Below are 10,672 nucleotides of genomic sequence, written 5' to 3'. Positions count from 1 at the left end.
TTGTTAACAATGACATTTGTGATTTACATACATCTTATAAAATATTCCTATTTTTAGTAACGCGTCAGACACGTACTGTATATGTTGTCCGGGAAAGAGCATAATATAGGAGGACCTGCAAACGTGCTTAGACAGACGTTGTAAAATGTACGTATATCATGGAAGTAACATGAGAATATTATGAAACTGCTTACACTCTAACTGCTCTTTATTTCAATATAGTATGTTCATTTGAATTTATGCATTTTTATCGACAGAAAAAAAAATGCTCGACCGTTTTATCTTTCCGGCTCATTATACGTATTTACACAGTCGTTCGTACATCCCCCGCGCTTGCAATGAAAAAGGGTCCACGTGCCTCACTATTCTTCATTCTTCTAATATATTCATATCAATATTTTTATACAGTATTCTGTTTCTTCGTATCGATTTTGGTAAACCATTGTTTTATGTTTTACTACGACATAGTTTAGGATCCCCAAAAGTGAGATATAACCTGATTTTTCATTATCGAATTATGTACCCAGTGTATATCATAACAGTCGTTGTGTAAAATTTTTTTTATTCGACTTTAACCAATTTGTCTGTATTGAGACTATTTACTCTAACGATACACGGACCTTTTCACTCGGTCTTACCTAAGAACATGTCCTATCAAAGAGTGAAGATTGCATCGTTAATTTTGTAATCTCTGAAGATGAACCACTGATGGCGTAGTGTTACCTGCAGGAAAAAATCAGAGTTTTGAAAGAACTCGTGACAGGAATTAGCCTATAACCCGAAACATCAATTGACATTATACGCGCAATCTTCCTACAGAAACAAGAAACTTTATCTACACTGTACATCGATAACATCAATGTAAAAATATTATATTAGGCGGTGTTTGAAATACATAAACATCAGGCATATTATTATATGGCTGGTGAAATTGATTTTTTTTTTAACTGTTCAAGCTGACATGTTTAAGTATGCACTGTTAACAAATATACGCGACTAAGTTATCCGGTTTAGTTATTGATCCGAAGAATAATTTGACGTTGCAATAGATAAAAACACAAATTATAAGGTGATCAATTTTTATTTTTTGATTTTATTATATCCATCAATTTTTATTTATTTGAATATTGAAAAAAATATTGACATTTGGTAATTAATTACCGTATTTATTTAATCCATATGGGATTTTCAATGAAATTATATTGGAAATTAAATATTTAACAATATTATAAATTAGTAAGTATTTTGAACATTGACCAAACCGGTTGTTCGCAGCACTATATAAAAGATTTAAGCGTTGACCCCGCCAACATACTTCCTTACTCGAATCGTTACGAGAATATAATTTATATAATTATAGACTAGTCAAAAGCGTACTTAACACGGTAAAAAGCTCGTAGCACTTGTCAGTTTTTTTCAATGTTCGTATCTTGTTGCATACCAGCTGTGATACATCGAGTTGTTCTAAAATCCTCGTTTAACGAAATCACGGAACTCGGAAGTAATTGAAACTTAATTTGAGTTCCGTGACTGGGTGTTATATAAAAAAAATATTCGAGAATAACACTTGGGGTTCGTGAATCCGTTTGACATTTATTATAGTTTGTTGTAATGCATTATATATTATAGTGCTATAATTATAAAGCAATAGTCTTTACTTTATTATATAGTTGATTTGAAAGTCTTTGAATATTAATTCTTCTATAGAAAAAATCCAAGCGATGGGATTCCCAAAAGTTAATAATTAGTAAAATAAACTATCAGAGTGTTGAAGTAATGTCTATATAAGTATAAGTATACGTCTATTGCTTTAACGGTAATATAAAATTATAATTAATAGTTTTATTTCTTTATGTAATTTTATATCTCCATAATAAGAGAGCCACTAAGACTCTAGGAATCAAATGTTTTTTTTACTTCATCGACGTACATAAAGTTGATCCTTGCACACTCTGATCGGTGGATTTCGAAAGAATTGTAAAAAAAACCCCGCTCAGACATTCATAAATAAATAATTATTATGGTAAACCCGAGATCGAGGAATACAATCCAATGTAATCGGATTGATTCAGAATGAATTTTATACATAATGTTGTAAATCATATTCACCATTTTCGTTATCGATCTACTGAAATAGCGGAGAAAGAAAAGAATACTTCACGTACGTGATAATCGTAATATTTGTACTTTTTTGTGATATAAATTGAAAAAATAATTTCGAACTGTAGTCATTGAAGTATAATTATCTAATAAATACGTTATTTTATAAAGTTACAGTGGCGTAGCTAGGATTTTCTGAAGGGGGGTGTTAATTATAATTATTAAATATTATATATAATACGTACAAACTAAAAATTTTATTTTAATTAATTATTATGTATACATAATGTCTGTAATAGAGATGTAATGTATATTCGAATTCGGATAGCTTTACCATAAATCATTCGAATATTTGACTATTCGAATATCAGTATTCGATGCTACAATACCTATTATTATTAAACGTTTTGTGTTGCACGAAAACGTAAACGAATAATTTTCGTCACGTATTGTCGCAATCGCGATAATGTTAACCTGTATATATGTAATTAGTATTGTGCATTATTTTATATTTCATATTGTATTATCGATTTACCTATATTCCTATAATAATGTAATATATGATACGGCTCAAGGGGGGTGTCATATCTACCAAACACCCCCCTTGTATAGGCCACTGTAAAGTTATAACCAATGTTAAACATTTTTCATAGTAAAAAGTGTAAATATTTTGATTTTGTTGTCAATAATATTTAAATATGTTTACGCGTACGTAGAACCGAATTTAAGATTTCGTATTGTAAAACGACGACGTCAATGTTAAATCGGATCGTAGTTTTATTTTGTGTAATTTATAAAAGCATGAGGTGGTAGTTAAGTAATACGTAGCTTGTTTTTCCTCTTCCTCACCGTGAAGGCACAATCCGCACATTAGTGCGGAGATAAACGAGACACATCCACCACGATAAGAACAAACTTTTTAATAATAATGAAAAAGAAAAAAAAAGAATATAACAATTGATTTTAATTTCTAACAGCTTAAATAATACATTTTTGGTGACATTATTAGTTCTAATGTCTGAAAAATGCAATACATTTTATTTTTCTAAAATTTCCGTTGTAATTCGTAATGATATCTGAACCAGTGAGAACTTGGAGCATATGATTGAAGTTTTTCCGTACCTTGTGTCACATGTGAACATCTGTGTAATGTTCGTCAACACAATGTAAAATATACACTGTCGACTGTTACTGACTACTACATTCAAACACAAATGAAATTGATAACTTTAACAATATCATACACCCTCAAGTAACTCATACATATATTATTTCGGTGCTATTATCAGTTACATATTATTAAGCTTCACAAATCTCTGATATAAATTTGTTGCTGTTCCTTCCACTGTTCCGTGTGATAAATTGTTATTGCGTTCCGTCGCAGAGAAATACGGCAACATCTTTCACGTACAGCTTCCATGCTTTAACGAGATACTAATGAGGGTTTCGACCCTGTATATACTTGAGAGATGGTATCCGCGATGAAAACCTTATTGAGATATTATTGTGAAATCAATAAATAATCTCTCGGTTTGTTCGAATCGTATAATGTAGAGCACAATATAAAGACACTCGTGTACATAACCACGATGTATTCAGCGGAACTCAACTGTAAAATATTTTGGGACGTTGGGCCATGTCAATGGATTGAGTGATGTTTGAACACCCTACGAAATACGTACATAATAATATACGAAACCGAATACTAAGACGGATTAACGGTTCCAGTTCAGGACTGTGTGATGAGACTCATTATTGTTATTATTATACGCGATATAAGATAATTGGATCGACTTTGGTGTGCAGGACCTGCGTATCGTTAAGCAGGATTCGCCTGGGTGCCAATTATCAACTGACGTTATCCAAAACATAGTGACAAGCCGTGGCTCATTAGAATAGGCCTGAACGTAAATGTTTTCTTCTATATGTATAAAATTAACATTTTTTTTTTTTTTTTTTTTAATACATCCTTAATCTATAACAAACCTTAGTAAAATTGCTTGGCTTACTTTCAATTTGTTCACTAAACTTACAGGAACTTTGAATAAATTTGATTTGTGGTTGGTGGGGGAGAGGGTAAACGAAGAATAAAATAATTTAGTCCAATTTGGTTAGCTGAACATCATGGTTGTGTAACTTTTTAGATAAATGGTTTTTTTTCCTACGAAAAGGTTGCCGACTGCTGCATACCAGCCGTATACTCGCTATACGACTTTAGGAATTGTCGAGCGAGATTCAAAATTTCCTATTCTTGAATTTTACACAATTCACTATGGTCGACAGAATAACTTTTCCTTCGATCATTCTTGTGACGTGATCTATATTGCGATTTCTTCGGAACACACGCATATTATCATTATACAGGATCTTCTAGAAAAATGATAAAATTTAAATTACTCTCACAGAGCTAAAACGAAAAATGTATTTTAATCATTTTTTAATTGAAAATAGAATTCACATAATAGAGCCCAAAAGTTAAAAATATCATGTCTCAAAATTAACTACCGTCGGATGCGGTGTTAATTTGTACGTATACATTCCTGAAATGGAAACGTGCCTCGCCAGACATTAACAAGCTGTCAACAAAACTAAGGACGTCAATTCTATTTTCCATTACCTTTTCACTGAACCGGTTACCGCTATTGGTGGTCTGATGGCTACAGTTCCTGTATAATTCGAATTTTGGAGCCCCGTCGGGAAGAGCCGTGCACATTGTGAACGTTCGACTTCAGGAAAGTAAACACTTACGGAGATATCAGTTCTAAGAACGATATTTTTAACCTTTGGACTCGTTTATAATACGTAAATTCTGTTTTCTATAGTAAAACTTTGCATGTACATTTTTTCTTCTCCTACGACGGTCATTACTTATTTCGAACTTTTCATTTTCCTGGAACACCCTGTACTATCCTGTTGCGAGTCCCCGTGCACATGTGTGCATATCTACGTTGGTTTTTCGGCCTGAGGAAACGAACATTAACATCTCAACGGGCCAGTTCAGATTAAACTACCCGCCCACCGTGACAAGACGAGTTGTTCGCGCTCCCCTAGATTTACTTTTACAACTCCGTTAATGAGACATCCGAGATACGTCTGAAACATTTCACAAAATGCTTGAACATTTTCGTATAAACAGTTTAGTTGATTGTTAACTTGTGTACCGTCCCAAGGGTGCCTGAGAACGCGCAGCGTTGAGCGGAAAAAAACGTGCACCGTACGTATTTCCTTCGGTAGTGCATGTGTCCTGGTAGGAGGTGCACGTCGCCACCTCTGGTCGCGGTCGGTTCGACGTCCAACGACAACGATTTCAGGCGAACGGCAGCGTCGGTGGTCTCGATACGATGATGATATGCATCGCAATCCTCGAGAAAACAATAACATAACGAGCACTACGTAATGTACTGCTGTGGCTGTTACGAAATCGAATGGTGGGCAACGCGTTACATTGTTTTAACCGCGTGCGGTGCACGTACAACAGTCGAGAATGTAATGTGCACAATAATGTCACATGTTGTTTATCTCACGCTTATCCCTATGCCGCCGCCACCATCGATCCGGAGTGGTAACGATCTGTGCGCACGGTCACAATAAAAACAGTACTAATAATAATAATAATAATATGTATTTTACTGCGGGCCGCCGTTATAATAATCATAATAATAAATATAATGATAATACGTCCATCGGCGGCGGCGTCGGCGGTGCCAGCTGTAAGGATACTGCGCGCGCAGGATACGTAGAGAACCGTCGGCCAATTACTATTGTTGGTCGTCCGCGCGGTGAAACAATAGCTTCGATGTTATACTACTCATGATTTTTTTTTCTTTTTTTTTTCATCTATTTTAAGCCAACTTATTAGTAGTAGAAGTAGCACTCCATTCAACGTTCATATTAATATTATTTCTATTATTATTATTATTATTATTATTATTATTGTTGTTGTGGTTATTACTATTACGGTGGAATACATTTCTGTTTCATCGCGCTTACGCGCCGACAAAGATAGTGAGACACAGTTACCTCTGCGTATGAATATAATTATATGTATAAGTATAATGTTAAGTGCACGCCGAACTTGAACTCCTTTCAATTAGTCGTTGGTACTCTCCGTGAACACTACGATTTCTAAAAACCATCTCAGCGTACACTATACAATATGTGTGCACGGTGCTGTATAATATCCATAGGCTCGAATAGGGTTTTATTTTTGAGGTGGCTAATTATTTTTTTTTTTTTTTATGTTTCATTTTGTTAAATGACTCTAAATTTATTTATTTCTCTTAATTTGCATGTGTACCTATTATGTGGAAAATAGATGAATATTTGAAAGTGGGTTCTAGACAAATATTTGGGGCTAAGAATCCATCTAAATTCACCTATTATTATTGATATTGTTGCATTCTGTCGTGGAAAGACCAAGCCACTTGCGGATACTTGCAGTGCACACGTTATTATTTACGTGCACGCGGTTTATCTCGCTTCACCGTGTATCAGCATAGTACAATATAGTTATATTTTTAATAACACAATATAATATTGCACGGTATACGCGTGTAGAATGCGACTAGATAAGAATAAAATAAAAAATGAAAAAATAGAAAAAATTTCATACAATTATATTTTAAATGTAATAGAGGACAAACTCTGAAAATCATGATACCGACGGAAGGATCACGAATCAGATGAATATCTGGAAATTCAACGTTTTTCTATTTTAAAACGGCGTATGACTTACGCAGGATGCATAATATTAGGTACTAAATATAACTGTGTTGCACGCACTTCAAGTTATTATAATATATTATATTATTATAATTATGCACGCGTCTGACAACCGTCGAAGGCGAATCGTTGATTTCTGAACAACGATTTTTCTTATTATTTTCAGATTATGCAGTTATGCCGATGCGATAATATTTATGCTACAAACATATGATACATTTATCCTACCGAACGAAAACATGTTATTTGCCGACGTATAATTATTATAACCCACATAATTTCCGTATAATACTGTTTGCTTTGAAATTTTAATATGCTTGATTAGGAATTAATAAATTCGAAAAACTAAAGTTTTTCCCGAGATGCGCGTGATCTCAATAAAATTAGATCGACGTAATGGCTTTTAACGAAGAGAAAACATTTCAGCATAAATGAGTGTTCTTATGCGCGTGTAAACGTTATTATTATACGTTCAATTCATATAGTCAAACTGTTTGTAGATTTTCAATTCCTTTTTTTTTGTCAATAAAAAATTTCGATTTAAATGCTTGGGTACAATAGTGTATTGATGTTGAACACGTTGTCACTTACATACCAGGATCGTTTATTTTTAATTATTTGTTAAAATAATATATTATTTTGTATTCAAAATGGTGAATATTTTGACTATAGAATAATATTTAAAACGGTTTTACGTTAAAAAAGCGAATACCTTCTTATTTGAATCATGTGATATACCATGATTTTTTTTGTTTAATCTCATTAAATGTTTGTAGTTTTTGATATACTAATCGTATGTATACTTTAAAAACCTAAACTTAAATATTTACATAAATGTTTTCTGGCTAAATAAAAAAAATGTTTAATACAACTTTTTTATAAACTTGAATTTAAATGTTTCTTTAATAAGTGCTCTTAAAGCTATCCAAAAATTATTACTATTCAGACCACTCAATAATATATTTTTCACGAGTAAAGTCACAAAAATAATGAAATCAATAGCGATATTTTATAGTTTTCAAAGTGTATTCTATAATTAGTAACAATATTTTTTACAACTTTTCTGTTCTGTCTTTTTAAAAAATAGCCCTAATCACAGTATACTGAAACCAGAAGTTTGGCACTCGTCTCACTCCACTCATGTCAGCAATACTGTTAATTATTATTTGACATCTTATAGTAAACAAACACTGAATCATTCTGAGCCAAACTAACAGTCAACTAAATAGTATTTACAAGTTATTTTAAGTTTAAAGAGCTATATAGGTGTTTGCGGTTGTTTTAGAAATAATATATTTATAACTATTTTCATTGATCATAAATACTAGTAATTATAGTCAAAGCTAATATACAGCGATATTTATCTCGTATATAATTTCACAAATATATGACGTTTAAATTTTAAATTGTATAAAATAAAAAGTACTAAACAAATGCACATACTAGCTCACATATTTTTAAGTTTAAGACCGAATGCAGTATGTTGGTTCGTGATTTTTAATTTTTAATGTTTGACCAAACATTCAAACTACCTACTCAAATCCAAAGAATATGATCAATTTAACTTTAGTAAAACGGTCAGACGTTTGATTAATAAAGACGTATATAGTAAGTCATAAGTCTGTTACACAAATTGTTATTTGTGTGGGAAATAATGATAGATAATAAATTTAATATCAATGAAATAATTTATAAAAAATTATTATATCGTAGCCTGGTACCGCGTAGACTACATAAATATTTAAATAGTTTTTGAAATGCATTGGTAGAACACAAAAATGGCATTTCGAAAACACTATTGTTGAATTCAAATAACCGATTTTTACATGATGGCTTGAGGTATTTCGTAAATCACCATTAACCCTCCACTTAAGAACCATATTTTTGTAAAATTAAGAAGTGCCTTGGTCTTTATAACCTAAATTCGATATTTACCAATACAATCTCGATACGTGCGGTACCTCAGTGTTTGATTTCTGGTGGTAGAACATATTATAATTACCGTAAGTTGAATACCACACACAATGCGTTACATTTTTAAAAACACAATCCGTTGATAATAGCACAAAATCATACGTTTTAGCAATGAACTTGTCGCGTAAAAGTAAAAAAAGAAATAACCAACACCGAGTCATTCGGTCCGTAAGCGAATTCAATTGTTTTCGAGTATTTTGAAATTTCTACTTCGGCTTCACAATATTCATTCGAATCGTCCGATTTTCTTCCTTGCGCGGTTCATGAAAAATTAATAAACCCGAACGAGCCGTATCCTATTATTATTCACCGCCCGTTTCCTTCCTTTTTGTTTCAGGTCGCACGGCCGAACAATGCGGTACCGTGGACCAAATCGTTTATTTTCTTATCATCGATTTATTAAAAAAACACGTCGAACATACTAACGCGTTTTTTTTTACGGCCGGTGTACACGCACAGGTAGTGTCCGCGGCGCAAGACCGCCGGCCGCCAGCACGCGGCGATACGAACATTATTATCGTTCACCATCATCACGCTCTGTGGGATCTAATTTATAATTTGTATTCCAAATACGGTTTTTTTTTTTTTCAGTTTTCGGTCGGGAATCAGATAAGAAACCATCACTGGGACACAACGCGGCGAAGACGACGACCGCGGCGGTACGCAGAACGCGTGGCGCGGAGGCAACCTTCCTCGGGTTTCCTGGTCGTAATAAAAAAATAATAATAATGATACAATTAAATAAAATACATGGGATGGAATACGGAACGAAAGTGAAATAAAAGCGTCGCTCGATCACACAACCAGTCTTACCTCGCGCACGCTCAAGGCTGTACACGGTTTTGCCGAAGCCGACGCGCGACATACAACTGTTTAAACAAATCGTTAGCGCACTGCGATTTTCCGTCCGGTGCGAAAACGTTCGCGGCATAGTAGTCCCTCGACGTTCGCACAGGAAACGTTTACGTGTGGGAACCGAAAAATGGAAAATTGATTTTCATTACGCGACGTGCCGGACGTCCGGCAACGCGTCGGCGAAGTAACTAGAACGTTGAATCACGTTATTTTGCGTGATAATTGAAATAATTCAATTTAAATTCAAAAAATAATTTTTTAAATATTGCAGTTAAATATATTGATTCGCGGGTGGGAGGGGGAATACTGTTACACACTTTAATTGGCCATTTCTTACTCGTAAGAAATGGCTTACTAGTCGATAGTTTATTAGTTACTAGTTAGATGTTTTATGAAATTTCTTGTTTGATTTCCGTTTAAAATACATATGAAACGAAAAAAATATCGAAAACAATTATAGCTTATGCTGAGTCAGTTCCGTGTCTTTTAATGTACATATTTGTAACTGGAGTAATTGTATTTACACGTATTTTTATTTGTGCACGGAGAACCATCGTGACGTTCGGAATATGGCACAATACCTTGTTCTCCCAGTACACATAATTTTGTCTCACATTTTTTAACACGAATAAACTTAGTAAAAACCCCTGACCAGTTTCAAATAATTCAACTGTTGCGATACATCTAAATCCGTTGTTTCATTCGGAACAACTTCTATTGATAATATATATTTTGAGAACATACTGTAAACTGTGAACTAGTGTAGTTTTTTCAACAATCCTGTAATGTATCATTATGTACGGATAGGTAGATGAAAAATAATTAAATTAAAAATCACTTGAATTTTTTTAAGTTATCTTACCATAACCACATACAAACTGATTTTAAAAAAAATGCAATAATTGAACGCGGATCACCCATTCTTTTACCAACGTCGAGAATTTTAATACGCACTGTAGAACTGATCTATTATTAATTTGTTAGTAAAAAAAAAACTAATACAGGCATAAAATTAGGCGAA

General features: G+C 33.3%; 1 long non-coding RNA gene across 1 annotated transcript; it reads right to left on the bottom strand.

Annotated features, from left to right (window-relative positions):
- Window positions 1-3,101: 3,101 nt before the first annotated feature.
- On the bottom strand, window positions 3,102-5,754 carry LOC112690693. Its single transcript, XR_003149240.1, has 3 exons — window positions 5,262-5,754; window positions 4,940-5,193; window positions 3,102-4,470 (listed from the first exon to the last, which is right to left on the bottom strand). It is a non-coding gene; the product is annotated as an uncharacterized LOC112690693 (long non-coding RNA).
- Between the last annotated feature and the right edge of the window lie 4,918 nt (window positions 5,755-10,672).

This window comes from Sipha flava, unplaced genomic scaffold (assembly GCF_003268045.1).
Source record: "Sipha flava isolate LNK unplaced genomic scaffold, YSA_version1 518_pilon_pilon, whole genome shotgun sequence".
Classification (NCBI taxonomy): Eukaryota; Metazoa; Arthropoda; class Insecta; order Hemiptera; family Aphididae; genus Sipha; species Sipha flava.
Note: the sequence above shows the minus strand (reverse complement) of the source record. Positions and strands in the feature narration are given on the sequence as shown.